This window comes from Cygnus atratus, chromosome 4 (assembly GCF_013377495.2).
Source record: "Cygnus atratus isolate AKBS03 ecotype Queensland, Australia chromosome 4, CAtr_DNAZoo_HiC_assembly, whole genome shotgun sequence".
NCBI classification, from domain to species: domain Eukaryota; kingdom Metazoa; phylum Chordata; class Aves; order Anseriformes; family Anatidae; genus Cygnus; species Cygnus atratus.
The window spans coordinates 26,768,420-26,792,675 of NC_066365.1; the positions used below are offsets into that span (position 1 = coordinate 26,768,420).

At 40.4% G+C, this 24,256-nt stretch overlaps 1 protein-coding gene across 7 annotated transcripts in view; it reads right to left on the bottom strand.

Annotated features, from left to right (window-relative positions):
* Positions 1-24,256, bottom strand: part of PALLD (palladin, cytoskeletal associated protein) — a 190,274-nt gene that overhangs the window by 54,284 nt on the left and 111,734 nt on the right. Inside the window, exon 1 of one of the 7 annotated variants that reach the window (XM_035551167.2) lies at positions 15,055-15,197. The exons of 5 other annotated variants lie outside the window; for them this stretch is intronic. The gene's annotated coding sequence lies outside the window, so the exon portion shown is untranslated. Of the gene's footprint in view, positions 1-15,054; positions 15,198-24,256 lie in introns of those variants that run through there. One more of the 7 variants, XM_050710522.1, reaches the window with a different exon arrangement.

A 24,256-nucleotide genomic window follows, 5' to 3' on the forward strand; every position in this document is an offset into this window, starting at 1 on the left:
AAGAGACTTCAGTAGTCCTAAAGAAAAGTCAGAGAAGGTAAGGTAATAAACACAAGATATGCCAGGGTGGTTTTAAACATCACCAAAAAAGCATAGTATTGCACCGTATTCCATATGAAGAAGAATGCAGATATTTCAGGCTAGAAGATCAGACTGGAATGTGTGTGTCTGGACTGGTTTTAGTCACATAGGTTAAATGTGAGGATATCTGCACTGCTAAGACGAAAATCAGTGTAAATAACCTTTCTGTACTTCGAATTCTTTAAACATTTTAATTCAACTGTGTTGCTGATTATTAAGCAATGCTTTGCAGCACAGAAATACATATATCGCAAGTATAAATGCTAAAAGACACCCTAGAGTCTTGTTATGCACCAGCAGCAAACTTGGTATTTACTGTTCCCAAGTCCAACCTGTTTTATTTCAATAAGATGCCCCCAAATCTTTTTATAATTATTTCCATTGCATATAAACATAATATCCTGGTATTAGTAAATTAGCTTGGCTAAATATAGCAAGGAGCACTCATGTTTTATGGGGGCATTTTCTCTGGTATGCAGCTAATATAAATAAAACAAGCAGAGAGAAGCTGGCGGTGTTCCATGGACATTACATCACTTTGCCTTAATAGGAAACCTCTCTGCAACTTAACATCTTGCTTTAAACACTCAGAAGTGTCCACAAAGTCTTCAGCGAGGATCATCATATAAGGCCAGCAGCTGGCTTGAAAAGGACTAGAACATGCAGCTGGGGATCTCGGTGCAATGCTGGAAAGAGAACCTCTAATGAAGACCGCCTTTAAGTTGTCACCAACTGCACGGCAACAAAAGATACATGTGAAATTCTGGTAAAAAGCAAGGAATCAAGTTCTGATTCCTACAACTTTACTTCAATAGGCTCAGGATTTTCTCTAGTGACCTTAGAAAGCTGCAAGTGAAAAAGGCAAGCCTCATCCCCTGGTCAAAAGTCAGAAAAAGTGACAAGCATCTCCCATATTCTTACAGGCTGTTTACTCTTTGTGATCCTGAAAAAAAAAAAGCTGTCTATTTTATGCTACCATCAATATCATCCCTCATCTCTAGTATGACCTTGTTCTGAAGAAATTAGTTAATTAATGTAAAATACTGTATGATGTTCATTTACCAACAGCCAGTTGTTGCCTCCCATCTATGTGTTGAGTTTTTCACCATGAACAACAGTTCTCCTTGATTGTACACAATAAAAATAATAAATTAAACATGGAGTAAAAGCCACTGGATCTACAAGGATTTTCTGAGAAAAGATGGTCCTTGCACTCAAATGTTTGCAGCCATTACTGAGAATGGTTTCCATCTCTCAGCGTATAACACAAACAATAAAGTCTAGCAGACAACATAGTATATGAAGAATGAAAGCACCCAGAGGAATTTATGTTCATGTTGTAATTAATGTAAACATAAATTCCAGCTATTGTATTTCAAATGTGCAATTGCTGAGCAATAATCCAAATCCCGCTTCAAGCCTGCATGCAGTATTTGCTGGCATGGAATTTTATTGAGAGCATAATTTATTTAGGCACTGTCACACACATAAAAATGCATTTACCACAGTACAAAACGTCAGGGTACGTCATTCTGTCCTCTGTATTTTCCAGAAACATTTGAGAGAGTGGCTCCTAGAGATTTTAGTGGCAGCTGAGCAGCATGCAGCCTTTGGAAACTCACAGTAAATGTTGCTGTGTCGACATTAACGACACTCAAAAAATAAAAAGCTAATCAAGTAAAGGTATGCAGCAAATATGTGTAAAATAGAGTACATTGAATACCATTGCTCTCATTCAGGAAACAAGTGGTCTTAAGGTACAAGTGGCACTATATCCCCTTTACTCAGTAGGACATCCCAAAATGTGCCTGTGTACTTTTCCATCCTTTCACATCCAGTAGTGATGGCACAAAGGTTTAGAATCCTTACAGGAGAAGTGGGTGGGTTGGTTTTCGTTTGATTGCTTTAGTTTGTTTGTTTGCAACTTGGATCTGTTCACTGCTTCAGATTAAAGAGCAGCCACACATAGGGTTCTGCTGGTGCCTGTCCAGGAATAAGCAGCTGACAGCCGGACCGAGAAATTCCCTTCCAAAGGAGGGTTTGTGAAGCCATACCTTCAGTATGTAATCACAAAGGATAGGAATGAACTTCCATGTCCACTTCACTTCTGAATGACAGCATTCAAACAAGATCTTTAATTCACACAATCATTTGTAATGCAACTGCCCTAAGATCAATTAAGTCTTTAACACAAACAAAACCAGAGTTTTAAGTTACAACAGAAAGAAGCAATTTTAAACTGGTTAGAGTGGATAACGAATAAATGGAGTAAATCTCATCTCCATCGCTGAAACAACCTAAAGATTTCAAATGGAAAGAATTTGTTCCAGATTAAGACGCTCTCTCCCAATACACAGTAGAGGCCTTCATTTTGCTAAAAAATGTGCACTGATGACACTGAGCTGTGTGGTACGGTCGATGCACTGGAGGGAAGGGATGCCATCCAGAGGGACCTGGATAGGCTTGAAAGGTGGGCCTGTGTGAACCTCATGAGCTTCAACAAGGCCAAGTGCAAAGTCCTACATCTGGAGGACACAAATACACAAAAGCACCAATACAGGCTGGGCGTAGAACAGATTGAGAGCAGCCCTGAGGAGAAGGACCTGAGGGTGTTGGTTGACAGGACAAGGAGTAATGGTTTTAAACTAAAAAAGGGTAGATTTAATTAGATATTAGAAAGAAATTCTTTACTCAGAGGGTGGCGAGGCACTGGAAGAGGTTGCCCAGAGAAGCTGTGGCTGCCCCATCCCTGAAGGTGCTCAAGGCCAGGCTGGATGGGGCTTTGGGCAACCTGGTCTGGTGGGAGGTGTCCCTGCCCATGGCAGGGGGTTGGAACTGGATGGGCTTTAAGGTCCCTTCCAACCCAAACCATTCTATGAACTTAAGACTCAACTGCCTGAATGACAAAGGTATAAGAACAATATTCACCTGACCAGTTTCATCTTTGCTGTACTTTTATTGGTCAGTGAATTGGTTCCTTACTAAACAATTCAATTTTCTTTATTCTAAAATTATACGCAGAATCATTAGCATCAGCCACTGCTCATTTTCTAAAATACCATTTTACCAGCTTATGCCTACTTTTCACAAAAAGTCAGGGAAAGCAGAGGAATTAAGTTAGACTCAAAAAAAAATTTAAAATACTCTGACAGCTATATTTATCTAACATTAATCACATCTAAGTTATGATAAGACTTCACTAAAACCTACTGATTAGATGCCACTGTTCCTGCTAAATAAACTGTTGTAATTCTCAGTTAAGTTTCAACTATTGTACTGTGTTGCATTGTCATTTTGGAAACAGAGAAAACATCTGCCAAAATGAGCTGTAATGGAAAAAATTCAACTGAGTCTCTCTTGCTCATCTATCCAACACTATCATTATGCAAGTTTACCTACTATATATAGCAGCCACAAGAGGACCTGATATGCTAACTGGGCATGTACACATCATATCTACTACATTTACGTTTTATCACAGAAAAAACAAGCTGCAATGGCTTTCCAAACTTGTGTAAATGGGTTCAGGAATTCAAACCGGTAACCTGTTTGTTCAGGCACACAGACATTCCATTGAAACTGATGGGAGCAATGGCAACGAGAAGCTCTGAAAAGCAGGTAACTTTTGTGTGACTTTTACTTCATTCAAACAAATCTGTAAATTTACATTTAGAAGTTCATCCATGTTTTATAATAATTTGTTTCAAATTTTAATTCATGCTTGAGGAATATTTTAAGGTGAATTAAGTATCTCAGTGATTTGCCTTTAAAAGTCACAGAGGTATCTGGAGACGCAAAGATTTCATATCCAGATCCCCCATTCAGTCCAATCAGTAGTGATGGAAATGAAAAATAGCTGATGAGAATTTGATAGTATGACTGAAATAAGTCAATCTCCATTCTATTCCCAGAAAAGATATCATAAAATCTAAATATACTACCTTTCATCTAAATGCAGCAGATTTAAGCACTGGAAACACAAAAACTTTCATGCATGGAAGATGTCACTATATGCAAGAGAGCGTGCAAATATTAACTCCGTGACCCTGGTGTCACACTGGAGTCTTTTAAAAGTTTTAAATATTCAGATCACAGGCAATGCTTATCATGACATTTAAATCCAGACAATTTAAATAACAGTGATGAATGACATCATTGACCTAAAAAATTGCAATAGAAAAACCTTCTTATTGAAGGGTATGGTGGAACTCATGCTGTCTTCAACTGAAGTTTTTAGCTATGAACAAAACAGAGAATTCTTTTTATTCTTGACAAAGTGTCTTTGCACTGGAATACACAAAATCCTACCAATGTTGTGGAAGACTCCTAGACAGCATTTCTCACATTTACTCTCTGTACTTGCACTGTTCTATACAAAGGGGAGAGGAGAAGAAAAAAAAAAAGATTCTAAGAACAAACCAGCTAAAGAAATCACTTCAGCTACCAAAGATACAGCTTCATTATCTGTGGAACAAAGAGTTAACATTGCTCCAACATTTGTTTTTCCTAAGCCACACACGACACATTTCTCCTGTACTTGACCACATATATTGCAGCCTGGCCCCCCAGCCACGTAGCCTGGGGAATCTATCAGAACACGCCACAGCTCCTTCAGCTCACGCATTTGGGGTTTCTCTCAAATGCAAGCTGCACAAATGAGGTATTCCAGTCTTGTTTCAACATCTACCAGCTCTTGAGACTCAGCACTGTGGGCTACACTCCACAGCATGTTTGTGCTACACAGCTAAGGCACCAGCAATGACATCAAATGTTAATGTACGAGAGGATCTCATGACATCAGTAGAATTTGTTCAATGCCCTGCTTCTGAATGAAAAGTGTTGGCATACAGCCAAGTTTTCTCCTAAAAACTTCAAAATTTCATGTCATTAGCTAATTCATCAAGGGGGAAAAAAATGATGGTTCTCCCACTGGATAACTTCTTTTGCTAAATGACTGTGGAAAAGGCACTAATATGCAACTTGCAAAGGTCCATGCATGTTTATAATACTTCAGGTTTCAGGTACTATTAAACATATTTAGCATCTTTTATTTCTCACACTCTCTCAACTGCTAGTTTTATTACTGCTCTCTAGTGATTTGACTGCCTGAGCTATAGAAAAGCTACAAAAGGTAGCAACTCTTCCCAGTACACAGAACTGTAGAAGAACTAATAATTTTAGATTAAGATACAAATTTCACATTGCAAAACTAACATAAGACTGCAAGCCAAAATAAATGAAATCTTGAGAAAGTTTACACAGTGAAGCCTCAGGAAAAACTGTACCACTATCAGGTGAGTAACAGTTTAAAATGTCTAGAAATATGCTGTAAGCCAGAAGGTATCTGCTTCAGAACCAACCAAGTACCATTTAATCAGCTGTGGCTTAACAAACGCTTGCTCTAATTTTCTGCAGGAGTTTTAGCCTACATTACAACGGTCTGGAAATGTTTGTTGCTTTTTCCTTTGTTTCGGACTAGGAAACTAGCAGCAAAGGGATGAGTTGGGTTTGACTATGGATGACCTGATACCAGCTAACAAGAATATTACGTGGTCAGCAATTCGTTGGACAGCCAGCTAATTCCAGCCTAAATGTATAGATCCAAGAGTTTTCAAGGAAAACTCCAAAATGTTGAGCTGCTTCTCAGATTGATAAGGGAAATGTTTTTCCATAAATTTCACATGTCCTACATCTTCTGGAAAGCCCTTGGTCTAAAACTGCTTTTTATCACCTACCTGTCCTTCATGCAGCATGCTGCAGCTACCTCTACTAACCAACCATGAAACACATATGAATGGTTAAATTACTCCACAAACTTTGCCAGTGGTCAGTGGTTTTAGAAAATCCAGAATTTTCCAATACTAAGAGCAATTAATTGAGAAATGAATGCATCATATTGATAGCTTCCTTCCTTTTTAAGTGACTCTCGTCAAAGACGTTTAAAATTTTGTGCAAAACAGTGGACAATCTATAATAAAAATCTTGAGGAATCTGAGATAAAATTAAGTAGAGGAAGCATTTGAGAATAAGCTCAACAACCAACCGCAAAGATTAATATCAGTAGTTCGGGAAGCTTGACAGCAGATTTCTATGATTCTTTATCATAAAGACCATCAGTGATGACATCGAGACAATTTCCTTTACTCATGAGCACATTATGTATTATTCAATTATGGCTTTGTAAAGAATTTAATGTCTAAGACAAGCTGCTTCTGCCTCATATCACTCACTATATAGGGCCCTGGCATTTCTAAACATTTCCATTAACTTAAAAGGTACAGTTCACATGTTTTACAAATGTTTCCCAAACATCACAGCTTCACATTCATTAGACAGTCCTCCAACACTCTCTACAACCAACTTTGCTCTGCCAGTACCGGAGCCTTTACAGACACACCAAACATTTTTGGAAAAAGGGAGGATACTTAGTAAAATGTTGTATGTTCCTAATAATTCACTCAATCTCTCCACCAAACTTTCATCTACTACAGGTCAGTTTCCTGCTTAAATGCATTCCAATTCTATTCTGCTCTTTATCAATGAGCTTGTTACTGTAAATATTAGCACTGCAAACAGTTCCTCTAGTTCCGTACACACACAAGAATTCACTCAGTAAACAGGGCCTGTCTTTTGCATTTGTAGGCTTTAATGCTTAAAGCACAAACATCTATCTTCTTAATCCAAAAAAGGACATAATGTGAGCACAGTGTCTTAGTTGCAAGCTGATAATTAGCCTTACTGGCAGACGGAGCTCTTTTGTAAATCATCATCATAAGTGCCCCTATGTGACCCCTCTTTTCCAGTTACCATCTACCACCACAAATGTCCAAGGTTTGTACCCAACAGGAATGTTAACTTTCTGAAGTTACAAAAGTACCATAAAACAAACTTCAAGAATGTCCAAAGTGAAAACGAAATAGCCTTCCCTGGCAGTTTGTAGGAGGAGCATACTGCAGTTAGAAGACAATGAAAACAGAAGTACTTTACTGCCTTCTAGTAAAATAACGTGCTAAATCTAGCATTAAAAATATCAACACTTATTTCTAAGTCATACACTTGACCACAAAGAGCCAAACCTATAGATAATAATCAGATCTCTGTAAGAAGCGTAGGAATGGCTTGCTTCATCTCAAGACTTGCATAACAAAAGAATATGAAACTAATTTACAACAGTTTGATAACTGCCCTGAACTATTACTGAGGTCTGTAACAGACAGAACATCCACTACTGGTGTGTGTGTTTCTGGGGTCTACATTTCTTAATACTTTTGTAGACCTACAAGAATCCCTGAGACGGTTTGTGATCAGAAAATTTCCAGTGTGGTATCACAGACCAGCTGGATACCCTGAAGCTTAGACAGGCAATTACAGGGCCCTGGTCCTTCAAAATGACAGTTCACGCTCCAGAAAGCATTGCTTCTCTCCTTAAAAGACTTCTCAGAGTTGAAATCAGGTCCTTGATCCAGGGCTAACCGCAGTGCATGTGGTCAGGGCTGAACTTCACCATCCTGGGAGTGGTTCCCACCATACAATGATTTGCACGCTACCAGACATGCCCTTGACATAAGACTAGATTCCTGCACCACGGTCCATCAAGGGCTGCAGAGAAGGCTCACTTGTTGCTTACAGCTGGTTGCTGAAGGCAGTCATACAACTGGGGAGAGAACAAGGGCAACATGGCAAAGAAAACCTGATTTCTGAGACTTCTTCTCGTTTTTCTGGGTATTTCATAGGATTCAGCTCAACATCATTACTTTTCAGGACATTACTTGGCTTATACTCTTGCTCTCGTTTTACCTCTTAGCTTGACCACTAAATTTTGAAGGGATTGGGGACACAGGAACCTAGAGTTCTAGATGCGGTAGTTTCTAAAATCTCTAAAACACTTCAAGACGCTGTGTTTTGTGGGCAACTGACAACCACAGAACTAACCTCAGAGTCAGCAGCTGAAAGTTCATTCTTTGAAAAAAGCTTGACATACGATTTTGGTTTCATGTTAATACGCACTCTTTGTCTCTCCATCTATGTGGGCAAAAACGCATGCAACGCTCATCTAATTCAGTTGTATATACATGAATACAAGTTCTAAGCTTGGCTTTTTCTTCCCCCTTTTTTTTTCTTCTGAAAGCTGTGTCCTATGAACATAAAAAAGTTCCTGAAAAACAACTTACAGTTTTTCCTTTCTCTCTCTTCCCCCACCTAAAAGAAGGGGTTTAAAGGGTGTTTTAACATAAAGCAGAAAATGGAAGCAGTCATTTTCCAGAAATTCCTGATGAACAACTTAAGAAAATGCTAAACAGTTAATAACCTCAAAATCTCTAGCAGAAACTCCAAAAGCTGCTAAAGATAAAAGAATGGAAACCACATGCAACATCCTAGAGACTCATAAGACAGTATAATGTACTTTCAATACAGTTTGAACTTCCGTAGTCTCACTTTATAAATTGGATTTCATGTCTGTAGGAACTGATAGAAGAGGTGTGTCTCTTTTTCACATTACATGCAGATCTCCAGATTTTTATAATGATATAAAAACTCTGAACATTTATAGGAAATCAAGACTTCCTCCCTAGAACACAGCCAAACAGTATGGCAAACTATTTAGTGTCTGAAAAAATAGGCTACAAGGGTTATACATGAAAGAGTAAACGTGATTTGGGAAAGATGTTGAACCTAGGTATATCAGAATTGTAACAGATATATGAAAATTATAAGGTAGCTTTAGAAACTGAAGAAAAAAAATGATTTTAGCCATGTTAGATGAGGAAACTTTTGTGAAAAACAATACACAGAAGTCTCCAACTCCTCACTGAAAATAATCACCAGTTCATAGAGCAAAACGTTGCCTTGTCGGTTGAGTAATTTCTCAGACATCTGTAGCTATGCACCAATGCTTCTGTCAGTGTGGATATCAATACTTCCTCTACAATTTCTTTACATAATTATGGTTTTAAGCACCTCAGATTTGCACAAAAGCAAATGGCATCATCTTGCAACCAAGTAGCTCATGCTTTCATTAAAATCCCTGAAAGTTTTGTCAGGAAACACAGATTACACTCAAATGGATAGTGCATGGAAATACCCAATCCACACAATACTATGACCACCTGCAAGACTTTCAGAACTTCACTTATAGCACAAAAGATCACTAGATCTTTAGTCACTGCAGCCATAAATCAGGGTGCTCTTCAGAATCCTTCAAACACTGACAAGAAAAGCTTTATACACAGAGCCAAATTAAGTACAATGAGGTGGGCTGGAAGAAATACAGCACCACTGGGTTTCTGTGCAAGGAAACTCTCCTTTAATTTGTGCAAAACTTTCTACGTTGCCTTGGTGAACCTGCTCTGCTATCCAGAGCTGGACTTATTAAAATTGTTTTGCACTTTAATAGCTGCTTTAAACAAGTCATCCTCATGAGTCAGACACAGGTTTTTACTCATGCTGTGTATGGGGACACACACAAAGATATATATTCATGCACTGTTACACAGATGTGCACACAGAAACAGATTGTCATCATCTCCTATCACAGAAAGGATCCTCATTACCTGTTGTTTGAAGTCAGAAGCATGCATTTTACATACATCTGTATGTACAAATGCACATCATCTTTGAAACAGAGCTGAAAAAACAACTCTGTTTCTAGGGATTACTTCTGTCCTGTGATTCAGCCTGCACAGAATAATGAATTGAGCCGAGGATTAAAAGTTACAAAAGACAACGAAATCCAACTACAAAAAGAACATGATGATCATTTTTAAGGAGAAGTCTTCCAAGTTGTGAGTAAGGTGCAAAGATGGGTAGGAGCAAGCCCAACATATAGCTTGGCCTAAATACAGCAGGTTGGCTCTCCTGAGAAAAGTTGCTGTAATACATGATTTAAACCAGATTTCCACATTCGGTGCAGCCAGAGAACTGGGGTCATGCTTCTCAAATGATTCTGTGGCAGAAGAATCATCAGAAGATTGTAGTTGGGCTAGATGATCTCTGAAGGTCCCTTGCAACTGAACAATTCAATTCTAAGAATAACAAAAAAGCAAAAGTATTCCATAATCTTCTTCTATTCACTATAGCCTAGGCAGGAGCTCATAATGAAGTTCCTCCAGACCAGTAGATATTGCGTGCATGCATTTCTTGCTCTCCAAAGTGGATTCTTCTTCATCATAGGAGAGAAATTCTTTTAAAATTTCAATTTAAAAATTAAATCCAGCCGACTGAATCTTCATCTGAATTCAATGCTTTTAAAGCACAGTTAAGTCACTTTCTTGTAAATGCAAAACTTAAACCAATCCTGCCCGAGACAGCAAAAGCAAGGAGTTAAATGCTGATGTTGTAAACTTAATTCCATGTGTTGTCCCGTTATTCACATGCATGCCTCAGGTACTGTGTTCTGCTCATGTGTACAGTAGCATACCAAGAAAGAATATCATCTTCCACTCTGAATTTGATGGATTTTGTTAGTTGGAAAAAAAAGTTGACATCACTAAAACAGATTTTTGTGTGTTAATCTATTTTTACATTTCAGCCTGGAAAATAAATGTAATCATGTTGCCAATGAAAACCAAAAATATCTTTTCCTCTACATTTCTGCTGGCTGACACATCATGTCTGCAAATAAGTGTCTTTCTCTAGAAAGCCTTCGCTTCACAGAAAACCACCAGGACAAATGAAACGTGCCACCTTATGAACATGTACCAAAATTTAGATACTCTGGCTATGCAGAACAGCAGCTCCTGACACACAGACTCAACTCTTCAAGCAAATAACTCTTCCATATTTTTAAGGCTGAAGTATGAACTCAAGTTCACATTGCTGCTTCCTGCCCGAAACATTCAGCAGTGAACCATGATGTGACGTAAGGTTGGGTTCTTCAGAAGAATTGGCTTCTTCTCCTTCTATGTTTTAGAACAGCACATGTAATATAGATTACCTTCTGAAACTGGTAACAACCAAAATCCTACATCCATTTCCAGGGGGCGTGGGGAGAGAAGCATTTTTTGGAGGCAAGAAGGAATAAAATTCCCAGACTCAGAAGAATGCACTGGGAAGGACTGGAACGAAGTCTGAATAATTGCTACCAAAGGACGGTTTTAGGACAATGCCATGTTCTACAAGTTGATCTAATTTAATCAAAGATTTCTTACTCAAACCATCCCTGGATATGCACACTATTTTACTCATCTCATGCAGATGCACCATGCAGAAAAAGGCCTAGCAATAAACTGAGCCCACTGCATTTTTATTTGTTTATTTAAACAAACACTGTTTATCTTAAACTCCTTCCCTTTGTGGAAGAGGAAAGTGCTGGGGAGTGCCATACACAATACATCAATTACAATCACTTTCTGCTTCAATAAAGGAAATACAAACTTCCCGTCTTGGCAAATGCTTGAATGTCTTGAGCAGGTGTGAGAATGACCGTGTTAAGTGTCTAGACAGTAATGTGGAGAAAAATATTTCCTAAGTTTCCTATGTGTGCTTATCCAGAAAGTATAGTTCAGATATGTAAAAAGAACGGCTTTAATTATAGGCTATCCTTCTACAATACTCATGGCAGCACAGAGAACATTCTTTTTTTTTTTTTTTTTTTTTAATTATATGAAATCTGAGATGTTAAATTATCTGTAAAGCTCCAGGAAGTTCTGACACTCACAGTCACAAAGGACCGTCCTCTTCACTTTCTGCAGAATGAAAGGTTAAAATGAGTCTTCCAGGCATACTATGACTCGTCTAGTAATTAGGCTGTATATATTCTTCCTACTTCTTCCAAATGTGCATGTTACCACTACGAACTCCGTGCTCAGTATTGCTAGTGCAGAACGGGAGCTTCACTCCAAAGGGTGATGATTATTACATAATCTAGCACTAAAATGCTATCTGTTAAGACTATGGGAATATTTCCAAGATGGACAACGATGGATGAATAACAAATTCCATAGGCATATTTTGATTAAAGAATATTCCCAGGATGAAAGATTTCCAGCCAAAGATTATGTTACCAAGAGTACATGGGACTAACAGTTAGTTAATATGTTTTACATTACTCTGACATTTTTATTGGGAAAATAAGCATCTTAGAGTCACCAACTCTTCTAAGGTCAGAAAAGGTCCAGTAGATACCCAAGCATTAGAACACTTCTTTCTTGGAGAGTGAACAACAAATGGAAAGGCATATGACACTAACAGAAGACATTTTGTATGAAAATTATGTAACTAGCAATACAAAAGGTTATCCTCATCTTTCAGTTTCTTCTCACTGCACCCCATGTATTTCCCCTATCTACACATTTCCATCTTAGAAATTCAGCTTTTCATAACAAAGGTTTTTATCGTTGTCTTCCGTGTTTAGTGTCCACCACGATTGATAATCTACAGGAAATGGTGCTATACACAGAGAAAACCTATATACAGGACACACTGCTTGATGCTCTACTCTGCTCACAGGCACAGGGGTTTGCATTAACATTGGCATGAATAAAATCACAAGGCAGCTACTTAGTACAAAAAGTTGGCCAAGGAAGTAATTTGCTGTTTGAAGAGTGCAATAATTTCCCATCAAATGAATGATTTTCACAAACCACATCAGTTTACTTCGCCCAGCTGAGAATCAGGTCTCTCACCAATTGTTTTGAAGCAGAGCAATAGAAAGAAATTTTATACAAGAGAGAAAGAAACAATTCCCCATTTAAGTGGGACAACCAGCATCCCATCCCACAGGTCTGTTCCAGTTAGACTGCTCCCTCTTTCTTCCAGTGCCCAAAGCCCAACAGCTGAACATTACTCATCAAATTTACCACTGTGTCCTTACAGAAATGGAGGCATGCTGTTCTAACATAGCTAACATAGCTCTTAGAAATGGCTGCTTTAGTCATTCCGACCACAAAGCGGATCACAAAGCTGCAACCCTGCTCCTATTTGTGGAGAGGTTGGTTTATCCTGCCCTACACAGCCATCATGCAAGCTCAATACATTCTTCAGTGCAGAGCAGAGAATACTGAGCTGCTTTTCTTTTGCCTAGAACTGTAGATCTGTCCTATGCTGCCTAAACTAGACAATAATTACTTTAGAATAACATTTTGCAAATATTTGTGTGTTCCAATCATCACAGTCTCTGCAAAGAGAAAGCCATAGTCCTGGGCTAGTCAAAATTAATCAGCCCACAGTAACGGGCGCATGAGTGACCAGCAAGATGAGCTTGACCAGGACATATGTAACTGTCCCACTCTTACAAAGAAAGAGAAACAAAAAACAGTTTGAAGATCCTAGAGAATTTCCCAGAACTTCATTAAGTAGAGGAACACAAAAACATACATTTACCGCAGTGCTTTATAATGGTATCTTGACTGGTCAGGCTACTTATTGTTACTTAAAACATGCTTTAAACTTGCAGAACAGTTCTTCAACGAGGGGGGAAAAAGAAACAACTTCTTGGCATACATACTGCCAAGAAACCACTACCACACATCCATCATCCTGATTTTAGGAAATCTTTTATGGCAGATTGCAGTATATGGTGACTCTTGGCAAATTCTATGTGATGTATGCTTTCTTCTATCTCAAAGACGAGAGAAATGTTTTTTATCCCAATGAGACACTTCTACTTCCAACAAAATCCTACCTGCATATTTTTAAGAGTTTCAGAATTTTTAAGAACATCTGTACACATCCTAACCCATCTTGCCAGTTTCTTTTATTCAGACTCATTGCCCACACCTTTTCCCAAAGGGTTTCTCCGTCTGGCCAGGAAAATTAGTACCAGAATATTATTTCACAGACAATTCTTCCAGGTTTTGTTCCCCATCCAAAGACAGGATGCAACAGAGTCTCTCTTCGAATTCTGTCCTTACAGGCATTTGCCCCTTTTTCATAGTGAAGCGGTTTAGATACGATCAGCGAACAAGGGCTGAGAGCCACTTCACTTTGTATATGTTTTTTCCATGCTCTCGTTATCAGTTATAGATCTTAATCCTTGTATGTCTGGTATGCACTGTGAATCACAGGATGCCTGGAAACTGTTCGGCTTCCTTAAGAACATCACCAAAACTTTCCTCACCCCAACACTCCAGTGGATTTTGGTGCACACAGACTTGCGAGTGGACACAAAATTTTCCATATAATAAATAACGCATCCTGCGGAGTTAATTTCACAAATCTACGGTTTGATCCCAAGAACTGTGGTTTCAGTTCAACACAGCCACAGAATATCGTGGAAAAATGGTTTCTTGACCTCAAAGCCTAATGAAACATAGGATGTGTCCGCTCCTATTTTTAGCTGTATGCTCTGCAGTGCCATATTCCTTCATATAAGGCTGATCCAAATGTTCCAGCAACAGACGTTGGTTTCTCCTTGATAGCCAACGCATATCTCTGCTTTCCAAGTTTCTGTAAACACATCATTATAAGGAAGGCCAGTCTTACTTGTCCCAGCCTTCTTTCTAATTATGTGCCTGCTGCCAGGAAACTTTCGCCTTTTCTTTTTTTTTTTTTTTTTGGTCTTCGCTACTAAAATTTAAACAAATGTCTGCTACGGACTTCGAAAAGAAAAAAAAAAATAATCTCCTAGGCAGTTACTGTTATAAGCCACTAAGTTACTAGGTAACGCCGAATTCCTCTCAACGCTCAATTATAAACATTTGCCCAAAAAGCTAGCTGCTAGCTGGTCACCAAATATGTCTTTCCTCGTGAACTCCGCAGGAAACCCCCTCAGCGTTTTCTTTGATTTCGGCTAAATCCGGGCGAGGGGCCGCGGCAGGCTCGGAGAAGCATCGGGTCTGCTGCCGGTGACTCCTCGGGTCCCTGCGGGTCTCCCGCCGGGGAGCAGCCGCGGCTCCGTCAGGGGCTGGCACCCGAACGCCCGGGATGGCTCCGGGGCGCCCAGCGCCGCCACACAAAGCCCGGCTCGGCGGCTCCGGGGAGCCGCGGCGACGCCTCCCGCCCGTCCCGTCCCATCCCGCCCCGTCCCGTCCTTACCTCGGGGCGCCCGGGGCTCGCCTGGCATGGCCCGGCCCGGCGCGGCTGGGCTCGGCTCGGCGCGGCGCGGATGGGCGGGCAGCACGCAGGTAGGGGCGCTAAATAGGGCGGGCCCGGCGGCGACCGGAGCCTCGGCCCGAGCCTCCGCGGCGGCCGCTTCACGTTAAGAGTCCCGGGGCGGGGGGGAGGCGGGACCCGGCCGCCGGCGGCAGCCCCAGCCCTGCCCCTGCGGCAGGCCGAGCCTCGGGGCTTTTCGGCTCCTTGCCCCCCGAAAGGCCCGGGGCTCGCCTCAGGGCTTCGGCTTCTGGGCCCAGGGGAAGCCCCCGCGGTTCCTGTGGCTCCGTGAGGGAAGGGGTGTCGGCACGGCCCGATGGGCAGCTGGGGAAGCGATGGCTCGGACTGGCCTTAAAGCTTTTCAGTGCTTGCTGCTCTGGTACAGTAACGCTCGCACCACCCCTCGTCAAGGCCCGGGGCTTTCAGGTTAAACTGAATTCAAAACTTTTTTTCTCAGAAAACCCGTATCACCCTCAGACACCTACTTTGCAAACAGCCCCCCGTGCCTCCTTGCCAGTCAGGGAGCAGCATCAGAGCTCAGAAAACATTCACTATGTGCTACAACAGCATGCCACTTTGCAGTCTAATTACACAAATCCACCCTGAGTGCCAAACACAGACTTTAAACACATTGATTACTACTGTGTGCTCCACTAAACACATCTTTTTGAGCCAGATACCTTGGTGTGTTTCCCCCCCCACAAGCATATGAAGACCAAAGAATAGATTTCTCTTGCTGGTTCACACCCTTCCCAATAGAATCCACTTGGGCGGGATCCAGTGCTTTCTTACAGATTACATGGCAACATCAGTTTATAAGGACACAAAGAACACAACAAATCATCAACAAGATCTACTTGAAGATACACTTGAAGCAAGACAGACAAGTTCAAAGATACACCTAAAAAACTTCTATCCTCAAATCCACTCTTAATCCACCATGGTGATCGGTGGTATCACCTGAAATTTCCCCAATGTGGACAGCAAAAAAGTGTACAAACAGAAATGTATTAAACACCTTGGACAATGCTTAAAAGATTTTAGGGCAGTTGAAAGCAAGGGTGCTCGTCTTTTTTCAGCTCCACTTTCCAAACTGTGTGTATTATAGTCCAGCTCTGGATGCCTGGAACCTGTTGGATTTACAAGAGCATCATCATAACTATTGTTCTCCAGCTGGAACAAACCCACAAGATGAGCAAGACCGGCACCTAACACATTTCACTCCACAGTGAAAAGGAAGAAGGTGGCAACGAAACTGCTCTGGCTTACTCAAGCCCCTTTACCCCTTTTCATTACCCAGCCCTCTGTAGGGCTCACAACTCCACCTCACTCCAACTCACTCCAGCATGCAGCAGAGGAATGCTGCCAACTGGGAAAAGGGGAGGGCGAATAAAGCATCTTGCAGCTGCTAGAGCAGAAGGTGACAGGCCAGATCCTGGCAGTGACAAAACTGGCGCTGCGCTAGAACTTTGTTTCTAGTTCTGGTACAGGACTAGGGGAAGAAGCATGGTAACTCATACACATAGTTTTAAGATAGTATAAAGGTAAAAAGGGTATCACTCATCAGTAGTCAGGTCTCTATATGATTTTGGGTAAGTATACTGCCTACGGATAGCATTTTTTCTAACAAGCAGAACACAGTTCAGCCAATCATGGCTGTAGATAATCTAACACACATAACAAAGAACTGACTGACATACAGTAGGAAAAGCATAGCGTAGAAAAAGAGTAACTGGACTTCATATCTCTTTACTGCCCCTTCTCCTTTGTATTTGCTTATAACTGAGTTAATATTAAAATAACTGAGCTCTCCAATATTGTTTCTTCTGTCACAGCTCTTATGTTGCACATATTTTGCACATCTGTTGCAAGAATTTGGGAAAAGAATTCTATGTCTATGCATATATGCTCATGTTCACTTCATGGGGCTGGAAGATGAAAGCAAAAAGACAGCTTGTGCACATCAGCTTAGCTTGAGACACTTGCTCTGCTGTGACTCCACAAGCATAACTGGGCATGGAAAGTAGGAATGAAGCTCAACTTTCTGGGAACCAAGTATGAGGCACAATGGGAGATAAAGATCCAAAGAGAAAGGAAACAAAAACATATGCTTAACTTAAAACTTAATATGATCTGTGATTCCTTCTTGTAAACAACTTTGCCTATCATTCCACTTCCATGAACATTTGCTTCTAGTTTAAGTTTCCAAATATCTGTAGAGAATGTCTTGCAAACTAAAATGGGGGATTTACACATAAAAGGTGATTGCATACAACTCAAATGAAGTCCTGATATTTAAATGAAACATTAAAACAAACAATTTTTGAAAAAATGCAGTAAAATCAAAGAAACGATAATTAATTTCTACGAACGAATGGAGGTAATGGTAAATGCCATTAGTAAAACAGGGAAAACAAGTAAACCCCAAACTGACTGAACAGGAGTCTTTTTTTTTTTTTTTCCCAACATTGATTCAAACCTTGAGAATCCTCACAAAATAAAGATGTCAGTTTACACAATTCCATGAAAAAACAGATTGATATAACTGACTCAATTTCACATGAAATTATAACATTGCTAGTTGAGTACTTACTGTGTAATGATCTATATTAAGTACTATTGAAGTTTGTTCTGCAGGAAAGCCAAGTTATTTAAACAACTATTTTTCACATAGATATAGTGTTTTCTGCACGGGAAACTCAAGCTCATTCTGAGTTAAATCACTTTTTCTTTTTGCTGAACTTATTTTTCTTTTTGAAATGGGTTGAGAAAAACATTAAGTGGGGAGACAGTTTTTATACCCCCTTTTAAACCAAATGAAAATAGTGTTGCTTAAAGCATGAAAACTAGAAGGGATGACTTCAGAAAAAAAAAAGCCTTACACAAAGTAATTACATCCAGCAATCTGAGAGAAAACAAATGAAGATAAAACATTTCAATGGACTTGTCAAGAGAAGAATACTACAGAATAATACATAGTATATAAATGCAATCTTTTTGCTTGCCCTTTATCTTCAGTGAAAGAAGTACATTTTTAAACTGTGTATATACACTGTCATTCACAAAAGCTAGTTTCCAGGACACTACACTACAAATAATTACATAATTCTATTTCTTTTTTTTTTCTATATGCCTACTAGTTCTTTCTTCATTATGACATGCAAAATTTTAACATCTTAGCTGTTTAATAAAGATGTGTTAAAAGCTACATTGGAGAGTGCACTTTCTAATCAGGCCAGTTAAGAACAGATCTCAAATTCTTTAAATCAAACCAGGATGTTTTCAAAAAGAAAACAAAATATAACTCAACAATTCTGAGGTGTAGGAAGAAATTATGACTGAGATTCAAATGGCATTTTCTACATGGGGGAGATGCATGGCACAAGATTCTTTCAGTCTTAAAAAGTGGAAATTAATTCAAGAATATAGACATGCCTGTAAATCAACCCAAGTAATATTCAGCTAGCCACAGTGGAGTTTTGCATCATATTACAGTTCAAATGTTGTTAAGCTCACATGGAAATGGCAAGTAACAGACTCAGAAGGACTAGAAGAGGGAACTGGAAGAGTTTACAAGCATTCAACTGATTCATACGCAGCTGACTGATTTCAGTGATTTATATAGCCAATTCAGCAATCTCCTTGTTTTTCTTACATAAAGGAACTGCATCCCATTTACACTAGCCATGCAAAATAAGCCCTGATGTGCCAACTATTGTGAATTTTCAATCTTTTATTTAAAAAAAAAACAATAACAAACCACAAAACTTCCCAATAAAATTACATCTCCTCCCATACTTTCCTTGACAACATTTAAAAGCTTTGCATGGGGACTACTAAAACATGAACAAGACCCTTTTTTTTTTTTCCTGAATGCATAAGATTTTGTGATGTCTTTAGAAGACCAGAATGCAAAGTTATGCTTTCCTAAATACAAAAAGAACTAACTATACCTCTGAAATGGCAATTGACCAACATGTACTAGTCCAAACTATTTAGCACTATTTCAAAAGTCTCCTGAATCCTACATTACAAACATCCTGGACTTGCTAACCCTTCTGGCATTGGCAGACACTGAGGTGGTAACCGAAGTGCTTTGCTTGGTGCTATTTCCTGTTGCTGAAATTTGCAGTGCCTGAACTAGAAACACCAAGTTGTTTGGAGCTTTTGTTTTTCTTAGCAGTGCTGGAAAACAAAGTATAACTGTATGTTACAAGAAAGATTACCTCAGCAAACATTTTCCATCACTTTCAATTCTGCAGATACATGCCAAAGTTGTGTTTTACAGAGAGGAGACTATAGCCAGAGCCTACTTTCGAAAGTAAGTAATACTGCAAAGTCTTGGATCTAATAAAACATGATTCAACCAAAAATAGAATGAAGAGAGGGCCTTTTCCTCAACTTCTAAATATACCTAGAGGAAAACAAAAATTAAACATTTCTATTGCGGAGACACTTTTCACAAGAAGGCAGTTATCACTCTGATGGACATAAACATACACACATGCATATATACATGGTGATGAAGTGACTCATGCATAAGGCTTCTTTGTTATAATACTGATTACTTCATCTTTTGGACTAAATCAGCGAAGGCCTTCAGGGCAAAGAATTGTTTAGATGATATTGATTAGACTTACTGTGCAACCCCTATGACAGCATGAAGAAAATGCTGGGTCTACTACACAGGCACTAGCTAGCAAGGAACCAGAGCAGTGATGGCTGAACATGTGCATAGAGAAGCCAAGCATCCCAATGGCTTCCTTAAGGTACCAAGACACTTGAGGTACCCCAGTTTTCAGTCTTCTCTGACTGTGAGTAATCCTGAAGAGTTTCCTGGCCTGCACAACTATGGATAGAGCACGCTGATGAACTCTGGAAATAGCTACTGTAAAGATAAAAAATATAAGCTGGAAAACAACTCACTCCTCAAACTCACAAGGATCTGGATCTGTGTTAAGCTGCCAACTTCACTAACCCTGCAAAGGAGAACCACTTGGTAAGGTTCTGTCCAGTTTCTTTTCTCTCCCAAGCTGTGCAGCTGATTCTGCTCAGTGTTTGCTCCCAAGTCTTGCAGCTTTTGCTTGTACTTTCATCCTCCCTCACTCTACTACGCTTTTCAGATTCTCTATTTTTAATTCATGAAGAAAATTGTAATATGTTCTTCTGTTTCAATCAGCATATTGGGATCAAAATCTAAATAACCTTGCCTCAGGCTTACCCTCTGTGGTTTCTTTAGTATTGCCTTTATGATTTCTTCTTTAGTTCTTAGTAAATTTGGCATAACACGCTTCAGCTGGGATATTAACATCATATTTGCAAGCATCACTGTGGATCTCTGACTGGTCTACCTACACTTCAGACAGTAAGATCATTAGGAGACTTACAAGCTTATAGAAGGTCACAGGTGCTTAAAGAGACCTGAACGTCAGCCGGATGTCTAATTCCCAGTTCCCAACTCAGACCTCAACACCACATTCTCTTCTTTAATACTCCTGATATGGTAATATTGAGTGTTATATCTTTCCATTAGTCACACTGCAGTAACTTACAGCTGCTGTAATTGCAGCTGTAAAAAAAAAGCCTGTCAGGAAAAAAAAAGCCTGTCAGGAAAGATAAAAAAGCTGTTTCTTCCGAGTCAGGCTTCACCCACAATATTTAAAACACTTTTCAGTAGCAGTTTAGGAGCTGATCTAGTCACAATTTCAAGATCAAGGCATAACTTACTTCCTTTCACCAGGGTGTCATGCTCATAGTGCTATAATTGTTTGCTGAAGAGGCTGTGAATTTAAGAGACATTCTACTGCAAACATTTTGAAAACTGAGCAAAGCAGGCCAGCACATTAAACAGTACAGCTCAGGTCTGTGCCCACAGCTATTTAGTTTTCTCTGTTGTAGCTTTCACACAGCCAGCCGAGATCACAGCTGCACCTTCATCTACTGAATGTTTCTGTTGTGTTCATTCTTCCTGCCCTGAGTAAGTCTGAAGTGAAATGGCGTTCTGTCTTTTCTCCTTCTGGGAATAAGACCTTTTAAATTCATCCCATATAAGTAGGAAAAGGAAAAAAAAAAAGACATGGGGGATTAGGATCACAGGGTGTGGATTCCATACGTACGTACAAAATGGTAGCCTGCTTGCATTTCTAACATTCCAGAACATTTTCCATCAGGTCATTTTGCTATGAAAGTCTTTTCTGTCAGAACTGTCAAGATTGTTTTTGTGTGTGTGTGTGTGTTCTCATTTTCTCTCTTTTCTCTTTCGTAAGAGAAAAGAGATTCTCTTTTCTGATCTCAACTACGAAGACCTGTCAGTGTCTCAGGGATGGATAGGTACCTTTCCAGATGAATTTGTAAGCGTTCAACACTGTACTAGACAAAAAACACAAGTTTATTTTTTTCCTAACTCCAGCAGAGGACTCATTTATCTTCAGGCTGCTGCACGACGGGGTTGCCAAAGACCCCTCCTCCGTAAACAAAAATCGATAAAGGGCTTTCGGAAACACGAGCACACATGACAGACACAGCCCGAGCTCCTCAGCTTTGCTGGCACGGGATGACAGGAGGCCAGGGGCGAGCCCTCGAGCCTCGCTCCCCCGCGCTTACCCCTTGGCTCCGGAGCGGCTCCCACAGCTCCCAGCCCGCCTCCCTCCCGCTCCTATTGTGAAACCCTCCGGCTCCCGCTGCCATATTTGGCGGCGGGGACCGCTCTTTGTCCGCCTCAGCCCCATGGGCCGCGCCTCCCCCGGCTGGGCCGCGGCCCGGCTCCAGCCTCCTCCCCGCCCGGGCCCCGGCGGCCGCCGCCATGCCCATGTAAGGCGCCGCTGCCCCGCCGGGCCGGGCCCTCAGGGCCGACCCCGGGCCTGACCCGCCGCCCGCGGGCCCCCCGCTCCGGCCGCCCGGCCCTCAGCGACCCCCGGGGTGCTCCGGGAGCTGCCCCAGCCCCCGGCGGCGAGACGGAGGCCAGCGAAGGCACCCGTCTGCCGTGTCGGAGCTGGGAACGCGAAAAGTCGTCGTGGTTCTCCCTGTTCCCCAGGACAGGCTCCAGCACGTCATTCACTGCTGCTTTCTGCAGAGAGGGAGGAATCCCTGAACAATGCTGCCTGCTTTTCTTTCTTTTTTTGTTGCACCACCTGAAGAAAGCAAACAAGACTAGATCTCCTCTCAGAATACACCTAAGCTCTTTTTAGCTGTATTATAAAGAACAGCTTATCTGCTGGAAGTAGGTGTAAACTTACTACATTTCCACTGCATGACACCTAGTAGCACATTAGGTAATTCACCAGAAAGAATTTACAGTCCCACTGTCCATGTGCGCACAAGGCCAACTGCAAGCAAGGAATCACAGAATCATACACTTAAAAAAATGCCGTACTATTCACTGTATGTTTTATTCACATCATCTAGATTTAATCTTGTTAAAGCGGGATATTGTGGACATTTCTGTGAGTCTTTTTTAAAGAAATAAATACCAAGGAATCCTCCATGAAGTGATTACTTTCTTTAAATGGAAATCTGGAAATGATAATTTTTCAGGAGAATTTTTACTGAATATGTCTACAGTGACAACTGAAATAAAATGAATATGCAGACATATTTCTGCCTAAGGAAATTATTGAGCTGTGACTCCTTAAAAGGAATATCCTCCACAAGTAATGATTCAAAATTAGTAAAAGTCTTGTGAGCCCTCTCTCAGGCAGCATGACAAGAAACAGTATTTTGCAACAAATTAAAGAAGTAGCAGCTAAACTTCTGACTTCCTAATTCTGTCTGAGAGTCTGGAAGCATGCCCATACTTCTCAGTGAGATTCCTCAGTATTAAGATGTGAAAAGATGTCCTTAAGCAATGCCAACCATTCTTGCATTATTGCAGGCTCCCGTGGATGTTTGGGTGAAGCAGAAAACAAGGAGCAGACAGGATCAAAGAGAGCACTGCGTTAAGTCATTGATGTACGGGGCAATAGTGACTGCTCCTGGGCACAAGTGCCTGAAAAAATAATTAGGGAGAGTACAAAGGTACAATTATAACCACTGTCCTGTAACACTCCTTCAGCTGCACCCAACACATTGAGCTAGTTATGTTTTCCGCTTCACAGAAAACCAACTCTGGTATTTTTATATTGCATTCTTGCCCTAAATAGAGGCCTAGACAAGCTTGTTTGCTTGTGAGAAACTCTCAAACTAGAAAAATTTAAGGAAGCAGCTTAATAAGAATAGCAGAATAAGAAATATATTGACCATATCATATTTACATTACATACATAAGCTACCATGCTAAAATTCAGCTCAAAAACAACAATAAAAACACACCCTAAAGCAAAATAAGAAACATATAGCCTACAAAGAAGAGGAACAACTTAGCAGAACTTCTATCCAGCAAAATCTCCTAGTTTCAAGTTATCTGTTTCTAGATGAATTTAAACATTTATAAATGACAAAAATGATAGCATTAAAATAAAACAAAAATAATAAAAAAAAATAAGTTAAGCAAAAGTCATAAGGACATACTATCGTCAAACAACAAAACAATGGAATGACTCTTAGAGCTCATCCCCTCCGTTCCTGAAGGCTACAGTAGCACTAGTTTATTTCCGCCCAACTCCATCATTTCCAGCAGGTGTTCGGGCTGCTGACAAATAACTCGCTGCTGATTCTGCTAACAATTTATTGTCCACTCCCTGTCATCTGACATCAGTTCTTCTGAATGGAACAAGTGACACCAGAATGGATATGGTCAGGGCAAAACGACACATCCTCTGACCTCTGAGGTGCTGTTCTATGTTTGTTCTTTTGCTCATGATACATTTCACTTGTGCAAATACCAAAATTACGTCTCTGCTGAATGAGGAACTTGCAATGCCCTCCAGAAAGCTATATAGGAACTTCAATAAATGCATACAAAAACTTAGGCCTCTGCTCTTGAAGATGAAAAGGATGATCTCCCAGCTGTCTGGAAGTTACTCAAGCTACTTTCAGTGACAATTCCAGACCCCTCTCCATCTCATCAAACAGGTTTCAAGGTACAGGTTTTCTCTCTCTACTCTGTGTAGTTAGATTACTACCATTTGCCTCAGTGACAATGTTCCAGCCAGTAGAGCACGTGTTCCCCATGCCATCTTCTCATCCTGGTAGCTGCCAATTTGTGCACACA